This window comes from Nothoprocta perdicaria, unplaced genomic scaffold, assembly GCF_003342845.1.
Source record: "Nothoprocta perdicaria isolate Ctin4 unplaced genomic scaffold, notPer1 scaffold_32, whole genome shotgun sequence".
Lineage (NCBI taxonomy): Eukaryota > Metazoa > Chordata > Aves > Tinamiformes > Tinamidae > Nothoprocta > Nothoprocta perdicaria.
Window position 1 is genome coordinate 4459628 of NW_020455555.1, and position 17549 is coordinate 4477176.

Genomic DNA, 17549 nt, shown 5'->3' on the forward strand with positions numbered 1-17549 from the left:
GGCTTCAAACTGAAGCATCAGAAGTTCCACAGGAACTTAAGGAAGCATTTCTTCACTGTGAGGGTGACAAAGCACTGGAACAGGCTGCCCAGAGAGGTTGTGGAGTCTCCTTCTTTGGAGATCCTTAAAACCCRCTTGGATGCAGCCCTGTGCCACATGCTCTAGGTGACCCTGCATGAGCAGGGGGGTTGGACTCGATGACCTCTGAGGTCCCTTCCAACCTTCGGCATTCTATGATTCTAAAGCTACGTTGGAAACTCATTAGCCATTACTCAGGTTATTTGCTGTACTTAGGCACACGGAAGTACTCAGGTTGCTACTCTAGACGTTAAGCTACCATCACTCCAAAGGGAGGGTTCAAGTAAAAATGTCTTAGGCTTACACTTGCTATCTGCTTTGCAAGAGCACCAGTTGAGAGGTGGGTCACCAGAAAGGGGCACTGGAGCCCTTGCAGAACGCAATGAGGAAGGAACATCCAGTCGCTCAGCAACGTGCCAAAGCTGTGTAGAAGCAAGCACGCTGAGCTGCCTCACAAATGCCAGAGAAACAATGACAAATGTGACAAACTTGAGCATGTTTGGAGAGGAAACCCGCCCCAACTTTCCTTGGGTTTGGAACAGCCATATGACTGGGGTTAATACAAAACATGCAGGGCCTGTCAACCATAGCCACTATTTAGAGAGTGAGAAAAAAATAGCAGAGTCCTCACGAGGATGGCAGCATTTTTTTTACTTGCAGGAGCAACAGAGAGATCTAATTGCAAAGTCTGTTACTAGGTGACATACCAAGTCCTGACAAACTGTACTGGATGATATTTTGATACACTGGTCTATGCAGAAAACTGCACCAAAAATTCAGCTTTGATCATCTCCATTCCTCTGCTTCCCTGGATTGCAGAGAAATAGAGCCTTTAAGCTAGAGGAATCTTCTGAAGAGCAACAGAAAAAGGACTCATAACATTTCAGCCCTGTCAGTCTCTTTGGGAAACAAAAGGAAAAAATGTACAGAGATAATTTTCCCCCCAAATATTTCACTCTTTACTAGTGAAGAAGACATCAGATTCTGAAGGCTGGGCAGAAAAAGAAATAAGAGCAACATGACATCAAAAAGCCAGGGAATCATTTAGGAAGTTAATTTGTCCCAGCAAAAGAAGGTCCATAGCAATTCAAGCATCCTTCTGGAGTATGGAATCACTCAGAGGATAAGCATCTCCATGCTGTATGCAAGACAATCTCCTACTTGAGCACTTGGGCTATCAGCCAAAAGAAACATGTTTTATTTGCTTTTTAAGAAAGTTAAAAACAAAAAAAATGTGGCAAAGCTTCAATAGACTGCAGATTCCCCTTGGTCCTGGGGATACAGCATATGGGGCTTCCCATCGGGACATGGGGACTGTCTTGTCTTCTCTGCTGTAAAGTTGACCTCCCTGTTGGACTGAAAGGACAACGGGAGTCGCCTACGCCTGTGGTGTAGGTTACTTCAGCTTGGACACTCCAGAGAACTGGTGCAACTTATTAAGAGGTTTTTTGATCTTTCCTTTTCTGACATGGTATGAAAGCAAAAAGAAAACACTTTCTCACCCATAATGAGGAGAGTCTTACATTTAGCTGAAACGTGCATTCATGCTGCTGCTTCTTCCTCAACCAATACAAATCCGTGGTCCATTCCAAGAGAAATAGCATCACTAAGCTTTGCGTCTCCAGAGACATTCACACCTTCAGCTTCAGTCATCTTCTCAAGGAGGCCACATTCTCATCGTTCTCCACTTCACTTATGGTGCTTATGAACTCCTCTTTCTGCTCAGATTCAGCAGTGCTCAGAGAGCAAAGGGCAGCTGCAATACCAGACAGTCCTTAGCAGGGAAAGAGGTGTCATCCAGATACCTGTGAGGCTGGGTCATCATACAGAAATTCTCACATAACCAGTTTCATGGTCCCTTAATGACACAAATAACTGTATGAATGCAAGATTTGGCTCTATAACAATAAAAAATACAATGGGAATATATTTACCTTAAGAAGGGTAAGAAACAAAAGGGAATACAGTATAAAATCCTGTTAACCATTACAGTACTTCAAAATTTTACTTGAAAATTAAAACAAACAACAATCAAACCTGCAACAAACCACACACCTTCTGAGCTCTCCTCAAACTGCAAGGCTCTCATTTGCCATTGTGCCTCAGGCCTTTGTCTCGTCAGCCCCACATCATGCCTCTGGTACAAGGTAGTAGGCAGCTACCTTACATGAAGCAAAACCCTTCACATCTTTTTGGTACAAGTTGGTGTTGACAGAAAACTTCCATACTTACTGAAACATATCACACTACCAGCAAACAAGACAGGATTCTATCCTAAAGACAGGGTTCATTGTTGGCTTTTAGCATCTATTCTCTCTGTAGGGTCACTTCCCCACTCTCCTGCTCCCTGGGTGACTCAGCAGTAACATATTCAGATCAGACACAGATTTCAGCAACAGGCTACCACTACACTTTCTTTTTGCATAAAAAGTGGACATTATGATATGATTGATGTAGTATCTACTAATAATCCTCCTTTGGGGACTAAAAGCTACTCTTTTGTACTACTGTACTGATCTGTCCTGATTACAGGACATAGCATTATGGAGTACTGCAAGTACACTGTGAAGTATCCCATAAGTTCGAGAACGACCCTCAGAGCATCTATGCGAAAGCAGTGACTGTGACTGCTACTGGTGCCCATAACTACAGTTTMAGAGCCCAGGTGACTAGAAGGTAAGAAAAGAAGTCCTGCAGCCTGCGAGAGCACAGAGCTGCAGCAGCAAGTTACAAACACCTTTGCATCACAGTCCAGAACAGGTGTCCGGCTTCTGCTCCGATGTCTCATAGTGCCTGGACCTAAGATACTCCCATAGCCTGGTCGACAAATCCAAGGTCTGTTAGTTTTGTTATCACAAAATGCTGCAGTGAGATGGCAGGGTTTAGTTCACTTTATGAGCCTCAGGCGTATTCAGAAAAAAAAAAATAAAATGCAGAGAGTGTCAAGAAGAACCGCTTTCCTGGAATTAAGGCAGCTGCTCAACCCATGTGCACGGGGCGCTGGCGCAGCTCCGGGAGGCCGGGCAGAGCGGCGGGCGGTGGCACAGCGCCGGTGCCCGTACTGCCGGTGCTCCCGCGCACTGAGCGCCCCTCGGCGCCGCCGGAGGGCGCTGCTGTCCCGGCAAGCGGCCCGGGACCGGACCGGCCCCGCCGCCATTTCGGGCCCCCCGCTCGCGGGTGGGGGAACCGCGGGCTCCAGCCCTGGGACACTTGAAGCGGCCCGTGATGGGAAAGTGGAAGTTCGAGAGGTGCCCCGCCTCGCCCCTTTTTATTTAATGAAATAATTATATATACAAAGGCATCACAAGGCTTTGAAGGATGGAGTTCTCATAGGAAATTGTACATACTGCCATAAAACTAAGTAAACATCCAGGCTGTATAGGAAAAGACAACAACAACAACAAAAAAGCAAATTTCAAAGCGCAGCAGTTTGTCATCTGTTTATATCTGGTATGGAGACCCTGGAAACGATCTTAAAACCTTCTTTCTTGGGCCAATCTATTCTGCTATAAGAGCAGAGCACCCCAAGGCCTCCCCACAGGAGCCTGGTCCCTCATCACACAAAAACCTACMAGCAGCATCTAAATACACATCCTGAAAGAGATGAGGGGGTTGCTTTTATCCAAACCTTAGGAAAAATACAGATTTCAAAGCTACATAACAAAGTTTATGAAAGATTCTGCTTTTCTATTTTGATTGCTCTCTCCACTTTCACCTAAAGGAAATTCAGCTTGTTTCTACTTAATATTGCCCAGAACTATGTTTCTCCTCTCTTTCCCAAACCACTACTCTAGAGCTTCCTAGAGAATAGCTAAAAAGTTGATTTTATAACATTGTGCAGGCTAGAGAATAGATTGGTCTGCATAGACTTAAATTACTTCTTCATGTTTCACATGAAAAAAAGTGTTATTTATCCCGTGCTGTTGACTGTGTTGCAACTGGACAAGGACTACTGAGTCATAGGGTCAGGACTGTATCTCATCTTAACAAATAATGTATAGCGGAACTCTATAGCAGCTGATTTCAGTAACATTTAATGATTCTTCATACATTTTTCAGCAGAAAAAGGTCCTTAAGCCACAGCCTAAGCAAGAGGTTGAAATGACTTCCAGTTAACTTTGGCYTGTAATATATATTTCTATTACGGCATTCAAAGCAAGATGAAGTCCATAAATCTATTTGGAAAAGCCAATGTTAAGACTACAGCCCCTGGGGGGGAGCACCCCCAGAAACCAATCTGCCTCTCTGCAATTTCATTTTTCTGACTCCCTGTCCCAAGATGTATTCCTAGGTTGACTCCAATGGAGGAAAGGCAGCATTTCCTGGAGAACAGCCAGAACTTACCAAAGTTTGCATGTCCTGCTGCTCTCAATAGACCTTTCCTCAAACTTTTGGTCTGAAACACATTTCTACTTCACTGTCTATATTATTAATTAGGTTCCCAGAAACAAGGGCTGCTGGAGTCATTATCACCATCTGATCGTCTATTATCAGTAGATTCAAACAGCTTCTAGTGTCTGAGCTGCATTTATCAGAGTAAGACCAGAGTTTTCTGCAGAGCATTATAGACAAGTTGTGAATCTGAAACTGCTTCTGAACTTCACATGTCCTGGAGAGGTAATCACAGAGAAACAACAGACAAGCCCACGTGCCAATGGTTCCTACTGAACAGAAATACTTTGCTAGTCTGGGGGCCTGCTGTGGTTAGAGAGAAAGTAAAGGGATCATATGCAGCTCAAGACTCCTTTCAGCACTTCAAAATATCTTCCATTTAATTTTGACCTGAAATGGAGTCCTAGGTCTGTTTTCAGATTTCTGAATTCACACCTTCTGAGCACAAGCAGCAGAGCCATGATTGTAGCTTACTACAAGTCTTTAGTGGTAAACTAGATTTTTCTGGTAAAGATAAGATCCTAATCAAYAGCTACACAGAAGTTAAGTTCAGCACAAAAGAAGCTGCAGAACTCAAACCATTTTGCAAATCCTAAAAGACTGGCATATGGTCATAATCATCAGACTGAAAGGTCTTCTGAATTGTGGTTGGAAGCAAACTCCCAGGGTACCACTCAGAGGCATAGGGCTCAGGCTTCGGGAAGAAAAGCTGCAGAGCCAGGACTACTACACAATATAGGAAAATTTCAGAGAATTAAATTGATAATATGACACATGCAGACTCTGGAGGCTTTTTGTTAATTTTGGCAAGAAGGGCATTTTACTCTGATGTTCAGAATAAAAGCCTAAATAGTAATAGAAGGCATACGACCATAAGCTGATTTCTACCCCTTCTGTAGGGACAGAATGCCCCAAGATTGCCTTTGTAGATGCAGTGAAAAGTCCACCTTGTTCCTTGTTTCCCTAAACCCAAGTTTATGCTGAGGCTGGGATTGCACATCTCTGAGATGGAAGCTGCAGAAGTGTGGGGATTATTGCAGGCTCCTGCAGATGGCTGGGGGCTTGGTGACAACTGGGGAAAATAAACATCAATGCTCAGTCTTAGCCTTGCAGCAGCGGATAACCGTCTTAAGAGGTGCAAGGCCACAAAAGAGAAGACTATTTCCACCTGCATGGGGTTTGCCATTGACTTACTCCATCATTATTCCAACCACAGAAGGCTCTGAGATGAGCAGTTGCCCTCCAGCACATTACCCCCAACCCTATAGCCAAATTTAACTCCATCCTAACACTGTCCAATGTATAATGTTCGTATCAAGCCCGGACTATTAAACCCACCAACTTTACTGGTAGCAGAGCTTATTATAGCAGCACAGGTTCAGCAAGATAACTGAAGAGGAAGGGAGGATGCAAAGAGGTTTGATTTGGAGAATGGAAGAGAAAAGTACCATTGAGGGGAAAAGGCTAAGGAGGGAATGAGCTCAGTATTTTCCAAGCATTATCAGAGAGTCTGACACTGTCAGTGGGAACAAAATGGGAAAAGATGTGGTCAACAACATATGTGAATGGGAAACCAATGGATAAAAGGATTGAAAGGAATAGAAAAAGCAGAAGCAGGTTGATTTGTAAAAAGAAAAGGGGCAAGAATCAGGACTCTCTCACTCATCTCTCCACCCATTCTGAGAGGCTTCAAAAAGAGATGGAGAAAAAAATAATAAAAAAAAGACTCTGACAGATATGAGCACTGTTCTAGCCACTGAGTCATGACAGGAAACTACTGATACTGTAAACTAGTACTATAAGGTCAGAGATTATTTAAGTTCTACCAAGGTTTACTGTCAGGGGAACAAATATTCAGCAGTAAGGATTTCTGCCTTTCATATTACCAGAGTTGCTGTAAAACCATTTCAGATGTGCTTAAAAWGAACTGTCCTTTTTATTAAAAAAAAAACTCACTATTTTTTACAAGAAATTATAACAAGAARTTTTTTACAAGAAATTATTACAAGAAAGATGTGAAGAAAAAGTAGAAAAAGCCTCCAGAAAGAGTGTTTGGTGTATTACCGGACTGGAAGCACAGGCTACTCCAACTCTTTCAACTCTTGTACCACAGAAAAACATTTAAGCACACTTTATCATGATCTTCTTATCCTCCCACCAGATTAGTCAGTGACAGTTGTCACCATGTGTCCTTTCCAGACATAGTCACTATTGGTCTCCTCAGTGTAGCACACAAGCAATGGGTGGAATTGCTTCACACGGCTACCCTAATTCCCATGGGAACACAGCAAAGAAGCAGGGATTTGCTGCTAGAGAAATATGTGACAAGTGGGAAAGGCCCAGCAGCCTCCTCTCAACAAGCTGGAAGAGTTCCCTTGCACTCCCTACACCTTCCAGACCTGGCAGGCACAAACAGAAAGGTTCAGCCATGGGTTTGTTTTTCTCCAACAAGCACTGATTAGAGCCCAACAGGGTTCCTCGTTGCCAACAAGCCAATTCAAGGCATTTGTTGGCCAGCCAGGTGGGTTATGCTACTTAGTTGACTAGCCATCCTGGGAAGGAACCAAGCTGTCCAACCCCAGCATGTCAGAAGGAAACGTCAGACACTGGGCAACTGGCAATAATGAGGGAAAGAGCAACCCAGCACAGTAGATTAATACTTGGGGAACCACTACCTATGTCCTCCTATTTAAGTAAAGATTTTTTAACATCCCACTTGAATTTTGCTCTCATTGTCTAGACCTGCCCCCTCCTGCTTTGCAGCTACTCATCCACCTGACTCTTCCTTCAGGAGTTAAAGGCATAACAGGATGGTTTTGTGCATCTGTTGCAGCGACCCTCTACACTAGCAACTTTCCATCTCAGTCATTTTAAGCGAATTGCTTCTGTAAGTCATGGAGGTCTCTCTCCAGCTCATCGGAGTCAGAGCACCAATCCTGAATCAGCCTTGGCTGAGTGCAGTTAAGCAGTACGGTACATTCACCAGAATTGCAATACCTGCTACATTAACAGAGTCGGGCAAGCCAGTGAAACACTGGTAACTCTTGCAACCTGTCCCCTTCTTCCTCCACTAAGGAAGCAAACATGACTTGCCACTTTGATGTGTGGAATAAGGGAATGTGGGAAAGCTGTAAGGCAACACCCTGCAGAATCTTCTAGTAACTGGAAGCTAAGGTTTGAAAGCAATGCATAGGCCTTGTGTCAACTAACAATAAGCACAAAAACAGGCACTTGGCACTGACAGAAGCACTAAAGAATCTGAAGAGTGGAAACCCTCCACATTTTGGCTGACAATAGCTCTGAAGACTGCTTAGTAACTTTACCAATTTAAAAAAAAAAAAAAAAAAAACAGGAACAACAACAACAACAACAAAGTGATTTGTGACACTACCCAAACCAGTCAGACACTGTATGTTGCACATAACCATAACAATATATAGTGTAGCTGATCAACACAAAACGCTCCCTTTAGAGATCACGGTTACAAACAAAAAGAAAAACCAAACACCACCAATCCATTTTTCTTTGGGCTAGCAGGTACTGAGGATAAACATGACATGATGATTTCCAGCAAGGCAGCAATACTTGTCTCAGTTTCCACACCAAAAGCAGCCATGGAAAATGCCAAGATATGACTCAGTATCACAGGGCGGAGACTAATTAGCAGCAGATCAGGAGCAAGCAGTGGTCTCTGGAAGAAGGTGCTTTCATGAGTAGAAAGCATGAATTTAGTCATCTCCTCTTATGATCAACTGCAGAGGTTTCCATGAAATAAATGCTAGCTAAGGCTGCTTCACACCCTCACACGCACTCTCTCTCTCCCTCACACACACACACAAAGTATTTTTCAAGTGCCTCTGTTTCGGACCTTCCCTATTCTTTTGTTCCAGTATCCAGCTTGGCSCAGCAGGGAGGGAGCCCGTGTGGTAACCAAAATCCCACAACACAGTATGAGAGTGCTTGTCAGCCAGTACTTCCATCATTTCTCTCAGTTCAGTGAGGAGATTTATATATATATATATATAAAAAATAAAAATTGCACTGTCCTTCCACTTAGTGCAGAAATAAGCACAGAGTCATTTCAGCAATTGTTGAAATGCAGATCTAAGCACGTGATATTCCAGTCTGAGTTTACAGACCCAATGAACTGCAGTTTGCTTAAGCACTACAAAAACATCTTACCTAATTAGTTATCACATTACCTTACAACAAGGTGAATTTTATTCCTGTAGTAAATCTGAAACCTGGGATTATGAGAAAAGTACATTGGAACTATACTGAACATTTATTCTTGTTTTATAAATGATTTAGCTGACTTTTCTAGAAATGTAGTGAGAAATAGTGGCAAAACTAAGATTTGAATCTGAGTCTCCCACTTTTCCTGTCCATTCTTGATATGGACTCATTGCTTCTTAGTAAAAGAAAATTTTTTGAAAAAAAGTCTAATGTTAAGCTTAAATTCTTAAAGACCAAGAATTTATTCATTTTTAACGAAGATACCAAGTGCATTTTTCAGGAGCTGATACATCCCCATCCATACYGAGAGAAGCCTCACCATTTAGCAGTTATGTTTAGTCTTGTAGTGCTGATAGATGACACTGTAGGAATTTTAAAGTCTCCATTGCTTAGGATAAAACTGAAATGGGGAGCAGCAGAACTCCTCTTGCCATACTCATCTCTCCATTGTAGGTCAGGTTTTTCTTGTGTTGAATCCTGTCCGCAAGCAGCACCAGAACAAGGCACTTGCTTTTGGCTCCAAGACTCAGCCTCCAAAAATAATGTAGATACCAAAAATACTAGCTATTGCACAATGCCTTTAGTCTTGGCACACTAGCAGTTTCTAGATCTGGTTGCTCAAGAGTTTTTCCTAAGTTTCAGAGGATTCAGAATCTCTACAACTTCTGTGACCTTCATGCAGATGTTTCTATGAAAAGCTAGGTGTAAGGAGTAAGCAGGGTGCATGTGTTGGGGGTGAGGCACACAGCACACAGAAGTTGTGCTGCTCCAATTCAGCTAGCACTGATTTCCCCTGCTAACACAGGTGCCTCCCTCCTGCAGCAGTGGGGCCTTGTGCCCACAATACCCTGCTCCTGCATGAGCCAGCAAGCATTCAGCTCCCGTAATAATACTGGGCACTGCCTAAACACCACCAATTTTAAAAAGTATACGTATGCCCTGTAAAATATTTTGAAAGGCTTTAACAATTACCTCATTATTTTGTGACCAGGACTTTGACAACTGAATGCGATAGACACCACCCACTCGCCCCAGCTGAGTGCTGAACCATGCCATGAATATGACACAGTTATGAGGCGCTCGGCTCTTTCTTGCCTAGCTAGCCTGTCATTACAGCATTTCCTTAAGGCAGCAAGAATTCTGCCATCCCATAAATCCTCTCCTAGGCAACAAGCTGATTTTTTTTTTTTTTTAAATTTTTGTTCATTCTGTGAACTGTATAACTGGTACTTCCATCTGTTATTAAGAAAGTTAAAAAAAATCACTTTGGCTTTTGAAGCAGCCAAAGTGATTTAGAAACTTAAGTCAGCATTGACCTAGAGTGATTGTAATCTCCCCACAGCTGTGGTTTGTGGATGGATCGTTTCTGTCAGTCTCTTGGCAGGCCTTAGTCACAATAAGCCAGGCTAGGAAAGACATGGAAAGCACATACTCTGACACAGTGCAGTCTGGGTGACCCCAGCAAGTACTCACACTAGCACAGTACTCAAACTGAGCAGATGTGCAGCACTCCATGGTGAGACGGAAATAGTGATGAGTGGGAACAGATCACTTAAATCTATTTTGAAAATATCAACCATAGTGAATTAAACATTTCCTGGGCAGCTTCTAGGGAAAGTATCCAGGCTAGTCAGTCAGTCATGGAAGCAGGAACTCAGTTCTACACCCTACACACCCTGGAAAGGCATGTCAGGAACAGCATCTGCCCATGGCAGATGGTAGAGAGGTAACAGCCCTACACATAAGGGGAAGCCTCCCTGAAGTGGCAATGGGCCGCTTGGGTGAAAGACTGTGTGAAAGTGCCCTGGAGCTGCACACATCACCTTCAGTTCTGCCTAGTCCCTTCAGTTCAGCTTGATGAAATTTCTTACAACATGGAGCGATCACACAAATGTTGTCCCACAGGTGGCCTTAGCCAGCTCTCTGGAAGGCTAAACCTGTCAGCTAACTCTCAAACTTCTTCACAAATAGATGAGATGTTTCATGAACGCATTCCCACATTCAGAGCTTGCATTCTACTCTTGGGACAGCTACAGAAATTACTATAGAGAAAAACAGTTCAGTATTGAGAAAGTATCACAATATATGTGGCTTTCTCTATATACAGTCTGTTATTGCAAACAGAAAGGAGATTAAGACCAAGTAGCTTTCTTTGGTCTACCCGCAACATCCCACAGACCACCACTCCAGCCTACACAGCTCTGAACCACCCAATGGTTATTTTGCATAATAGCTTTACAGGCCTGAAATCCAAGCTGTTGACCTGCAAGTTTCCATTATTCGTAAAAAGACAAATTCAATAAACCTTAAAGCACAGAAGTTTTATCTTCAGGTTTTAGACTTTCCACCATCTTCTGCTGGCAAGACATACCCATGGAAAGAATTTTTTTTCCAAGGAGCATCAGGAATAAAACACAGCTCTGAAAACTGCATGAATTACCAAACTTGCAGTGGGCAATGCTGTAGAGAATAGCATCAGAGTAGCTGCAGAATAAGTAAGACAGGAGTCCGCACTGCTCAGTCAGAGGCATGCGGAGCTCCTAGAAAGTATCAGCAGGCAGCTACGCATTGTAAATATTTCCCAATAACATCCAGCGCAATAGCTGGCAGAAGCACTCACAGTGAGATTTAGTTGCCCAAGCTGTTTGGGCRAAACAGCATAGCCATCCAGGGCACCTGCAGTACCAGCATGAGGCTCACGGGTACAGCTTGGGACATTTGGCAGGCCACTGCTCTTCAGCAGCTGTATCTGCAGTTCAGTGTGTCCTCGGGCATCTTAAGCACCACAAACTTTCTGTAGGCACCAGAAGTGTCCCCTTGGAAGCTAAACTAAAAGCACCTGGAAAAGATGGTTAACTGTAAGGACTCAAGTGATAGCTCTCTCATCTGCAGTGTTACAGTTAGAGTTTAGGGTTTGACATGTGAATATCATGGTCTGACAACAATTAACAAGAATACCAACTTAGAGGGTGATGACACACTCTCCTTGCTCTACTGACAAAGGTCATGATCATATGAGACACTAGTCAATCACATCAGGAGACTAAAAATAAACCACAATAGGATATGTTGATAAATGCTTATTTCAAAACACTATAGCATTTACATGACTAATGTTAGTGCGATTTCTACATGAGGAAAAAAAAAAAACAAACAAAAAAAAACGAAGCAATTGACTGTATGTTAACTGTACAGAGCAAAGAAATAGGTAACTATCACCAACCTTATCTTTAACTCATAATTAGAAAATATTATTAGGTACTTAAAATAGCTAATGTCTTTTTTAAACACACCAATGACTACTAATACAAGATAACTATAAGGCCCACAGGTATCATCTTGAGCAAGGAGCAACCATTTGCAAATAGAGTTAATGCTTTCATGACTGTGTAGGCTGACTTCAGCATAAATCAAGTATCATGTAGAGGTTGGAAAATGTTTGCTTAGACCTTTAAGAGAATTCTATTCCAAGTTAGGTCAACATCAAACCATTTTCACAATAGCATCTGCCACTGAACTGTTGATAATTAGTTAGTCCCCAAACCCCACCCCTTCAGCAAGGGAGGAAAAAATTACAAAAATGGAAGAAGGAAAAGAAAATAACCACAACGAGGATTATAGCATTTTGTGGCCTGTACCATATTTGTCACAGGGCAGGGAGAGGTAATCTGCGTATCACACCATGTTGGAATCTCTGGAAACATCCTTCTCTTCTTGCTTCCTCTCCACCCTTGTCTGGAGAGTTAAGGTAAGATGGGAAGGTGGCTGCAGCTTTTGGGGATGTTCTGCCTAGAGCTTACGCAAGCACAAGTAGCTTGCTGGAATGCTTTTGTAACTCTCCTGGCAATAAAGGAAAAGGAGAGACCACATGCCTGAATGTGTCTCCAGGGCCCCAGGGAGGACAGAAGCATACTGTCTAGGAGGCTTGGAAAGAGAAAACAGTTACTGAGGAGATACCCAGCAGCTCATCTAGGACAATGYAGACAATGTAGRACAATGTAGACAATGTAGGACAACACCAGAGTACAACAGGCTGCTCAGCTGGCTCTCTGAATACACGGACACCTGAGTGCAAGCACCCAGTACTTTGACCCGTCTTTCACTTCCTTTCAAACAGCACAGGCCTCAGAGTTGCAGAGGACTGCTATTTTTACTCACTGTCTACAGGTAGGTTCATCTCTATGAGGATCCTGCACAGAATTACTTAGGCTCCATGTGCACTACAGCATCTGCCCGCTCCCTATATTGCGAGTGCTTTCTAGAAACATGGCACATACTGGTCTAAAAGTGACTTCTGTTTTCCCACAAATTGCAATGACACTAATCACATACTCCCTTCTGAATGCACAGCAGTTAAACACACCAGGAATCTGAAGAGCCAGCAAGGTATCAATGCTGACAGCATGAACTTTAACACTAAAGGTGTTAAAAGGGGATAAAAAACGGTTATAGAAAGAAAGTGAAACATTTCAATACACATCTTATTTTACTATTCTTTCAAAACTCTTCTTAACATGTGTTATCTCCAAGATTTCTCTACAATTGGCTACTTTCCTGAAAGAAAGTGCATCTGTGACAAAAAAAATAATTCATACAGTCTAACACTGAGTGCATCATTAATGAAGGGAAACCATTCAGTACAGCAGCAAAAGGTCATTTTATAAATGCTGGAGAATTCGTAAACATATTAAAAGTTATATTCAGTTCTTAAGTATTAAGAAACACAAAAAAGGGGACCTCCCACCAAGATGGCAGAAAGATCAAATTAAAGCAAAAAGAAAAGGACAACATTGGATATTTGTGAACATACTGCTTCGGAGCTCTTCCAAGTAGACCTTGTTTCAAGCACAATCTTCCATACTAGAAATTTGCCAAATTGGCAGATAATTTCTCTTTTTTTTTGACAACACCATCTACTTCAGAGTGGCTCTCTGGTGGGCAGCAGGCAAAATAAGTGCCAGGCCAGCATTAGATCCCCTTTCATACTGATAAGTTTTTATTATTAAGGAGTACTCTCTTTACAGAGACCACATGACAGAAGCATAGCTCTACACCAAAGCACTAAAAACAGCACACAGAAGTCTTTCAGAAAGGAAAAACAAAACAAAACAGAACTTCCAGGTACATTTTTACCMTGATAGTAATTATATAAGTTCAGAAACTAGTATAACATTGTGAAGTGTTACCTCAAGAAATACATGTTCTTTGGCACATGCACTGTGCTTGCATAGAGCACTGCTGAAAGCTTATGGACTTTCTGAAATGCACTAGCAATCCTGCATATGCTGCACTTCATTCTTGTTCCATTTTTCTGCACGAGGGCCCTAAGCAAAGACTTAGCCCTTTACAGGAATGAGCTTGGGATAATCACTGAGTGGAAGCTCCTAATGTTTGGGAGGCCAAGGCATCTCCCATTCCTTTTCTAGAGCCAACTGGATTCTGGCCTGCGTGGAGGGCCAGAGAAAATTGTGGGGTTTTTTTGTTTTGTTTTTTGTTTGTTTTTAAATAATCCTTTTTACCTTTAAAACCAGAAGCTTTTTTTTTATTATTATTATTTTTAATTAAACAGTAGCTTTCACCTTTTTCTTCTGCACACACACACACAAAACAGTTGAAAGTCACAGGTTTTCTGYGCTATAGAATTGTTTCCTTTTTGTAATGGCCTGCAGTGTGAAAAGACTTCATGAACACTCTAACACACAGGAATAGTTTTAACTACTCCCCTTCAGTACCTACATTTATTTTATCTCACATCAGTGGCATACACTTAAAATTTTTTAAAAAATGTAATAAAAGAGAAAATTAAAGCATTTCCTAGGAAGGTGTTAAGATGCTGATGGAAACATGCAATTACCATAGAATATGATTAAAAATGAATATGCTATCTGTACTCCTTTCAGAAATTCTAGAAACATAAAAGGATTATTTAGCATACCACTCTAGCAAATATATTACTTATAGCATACATATTTGCTATAATATTCCAGAGACACTGACATAAAATTTATACTGGAGAAACAAAGCCATCAGTTAAAAGAATAGCAGTAAACACTAATCCACATATTGGGAGAGCTATTTCAAAATAGTAATTCAACCACATCTTCTTTACTATGTACTTGCCAACAGTTCAGTAGTCTTCCTGAATCTATAGAAAGCCTGAGACAACCATTCAGAAAACCACATTGTACACACTTCATCTTAAATGAACAGCACACTTTGAAAACCTCTGAAAACACTCTGAAAACACTCTGAAAACTGAAAAAAGTTACAATTACTTGAACATTAACTCTGACATCTATATCCATGTTCAGCACTAGAAAAAGATATTTTTAAGCAGTCCATAAGTGTAGTTAGATTTCAACAGTGAAATCAACATAAGGCTTAATTTCTGAGCTTACCAGTAGCTGTCACAGTACTTGGAGTTTGGTCCAGATCTGTCTTTACCCTCATGTTTCCAACACACAGGTAACAGGTGGGATTGGTGTTCCCTTTTATCTGAGGAGAAACAAAACACAGGTGATTTGCAGGTATTTGCTGACCTTGCAAGTACAGGCTCCTGCACCGGAGGAGGAATAACCCCAGACACCAGTACAGGTTACGGGTTGACCTGCTGGAAAGTAGCTCTGTGGAGAGGGACCTGGGAGTCCTGGTTGACACCAAGTTAACCATGAGACAGCAGTGCCCTCGTGGCCAAGAAAGCCAATGGGATCCTGGCTGCATCAGGGGTGTTGCCAGCAGGGCGAGGGAGGGGATCCTGCCCCTCTGGTGAGGCTGCACCTGGAGTACGGTGGGCAGTTCTGGGCTCCCAAGGACAAGAGAGATGTGGAGCTTCTAGAGAGGGTCCAGCGGAGGGCAACAAAGATGATGAAGGGATTGGAGCCTCTATCCTATGAGGAAAGACTAAGTGTGCTAGGCCTGTTTAGCCTAAAAAAACAGAAGATTGGGAGGGGATCTGATCAATATGYATAAGTACCTCAGGGAAGAATGTAGGGAGAATGGGGCCAAACTCTTCTCAGTGGTGGCCAGTGACGGGATCATAATGCCAGGTAGTGGGCATAAACTGAAACACAGGCAGTTCCATATCTATGTGAGGAAGAACTTCTTGACTGTGAGGGTGGCAGAGCCATGGAACAGACTGCCCAGGGAGGCTGTGGAGTCTCCTTCTCTGGAGATCTTCTAACTGGCCTTGATGCCACCCTGTGCTACATCTCTAGGTGTCCCTGCAGGAACAGGGGAGTTGGACTAGATGATCTCTAGAGATCCTTTCCAATCTCAAACATTCTGTGGTTCTGTGACTTCATTAAGTAACGGAGGAAGGGAGCAGGGAAAGAGGACACAAAGGCAGTTTTAAGCCGGTTTAATGACCTGCCAGGCCCATCTGTCTGCACCATGCGTACATAAGAAGCGTGAAGATGCCATCCTGACCCTGGTTGGTAGGAGAAGCAAAGACCCTATACTAAGTTGTCTGCACCCAGAGGGAACAAGACATAGCTCTATGCAGCTCTGAGGCAGAGTCTGAAGGAACAAGGTCATCTGTCCCAAATGGTCTCCTATGTTGACAAATCAGCTGACTGGAGAAGACAACGACATGGAATACACCTGATTTAATTTGGATTTAGCCACAGTAGTATGTCTTTATCAACAATGCAGCAGGCCATAACAAACCTTCCCTAATAAAGTCAGCCATAAAGCATGTTACTTCTCTTTTTAAATAACTTCTTAAAAAGGGCACAAGAAGCCCTGAAATAGGGCTTCTAAATCTAACTTTTTTTTTTAAATGGAATTTGGCTTAAATTTAGGATTTTTTTTTTGCGCTACAAGTAATGAGCTTTGTCCATTTAACTTTCTGCTTGGATACAAGATCAGAAGCTGATGATGAGTTTTGCAAGGATCAGCACCTTTGTGCCCTGATCAATATAAGGAGACTTCAACTCACTGTTTCAGGAGAAGCCTATAATCTACCTGATAGAGAAGAGGGGCATTTCAAAGGACACTGTAGATAACCTAACTAAATAATCATCCATTTAGCTTCTCCAAATCTGCCCGTAAACCCCCTTTATTACTGATTCATCATTTCTCTAGAAGCCGAGAGGATTTCCAGAGATTCCCATTACATTTCAAAGATAGAATTACCACAGATTTTGCTTTTATGCAACTCTGAAGGTCCTTTTCCTTCCCCACTACAAGTAACCTTCCATTCAAAAMCACAACATATGCAGGGCTAATTCAGCTGCATCCAATTTGCCATTAAAAAAAACACTGATTAAGATTGAGAATTCAATCTCAGTCTAACAGGAATGCAGTATCGTGTAGCAGTCAGGTGAGAAAGGGGAATTAATGCTTTTTTTTTAACTCCTCCACAGAGTAAATCTAGGACAGGCAAAAAGAAAGAGGGCTACCAGAAGTATTTTTAGGGAACTGAATTTAAATAGCATTGAAATTTTAAAGAATAGACAGCAAACCAAAGCAGCTCACCAAAACACTCCCAGACTAGTCTCACAGGCGCTAGCTAACGTGCAAATTCAAATTCTAACTGCCACCGTTACCTCACAAAGGTAACTAGCAACCCCCCTGCCAACACCCAAATTTAAATCCTAACTGCCACTCTTGCCTCAGAAAGGATACTGGCAACTGTTCTGCGAGCAGTGCCCAGCCAATCACAGCATGGGTGGGGTGGGCTGGCAGCCTATGGGTGCAAGCCAGGAGTTCTAAGCCCGCCCTCTGCCTAGGACTTGCCCGGGCAGGGCACCTGGTGGGGCTCACTGAGGAGAAAGTCTTTGCCAAAGGAAAAAAATATATATAKTAAAAATAAGAAAGTTAATTCCTGTGCAAACATTTGATGG

At 42.4% G+C, this 17549-nt stretch overlaps 1 long non-coding RNA gene across 1 annotated transcript; it reads right to left on the reverse strand.

The window, feature by feature from the left end:
• Nucleotides 1-1539: 1539 nt before the first annotated feature.
• On the reverse strand, nt 1540-17244 carry LOC112950476. The gene is made up of 3 exons (XR_003250012.1): nt 17182-17244; nt 15105-15201; nt 1540-1834 (listed from the first exon to the last, which is right to left on the reverse strand). It is a non-coding gene; the product is annotated as an uncharacterized LOC112950476 (long non-coding RNA).
• Between the last annotated feature and the right edge of the window lie 305 nt (nt 17245-17549).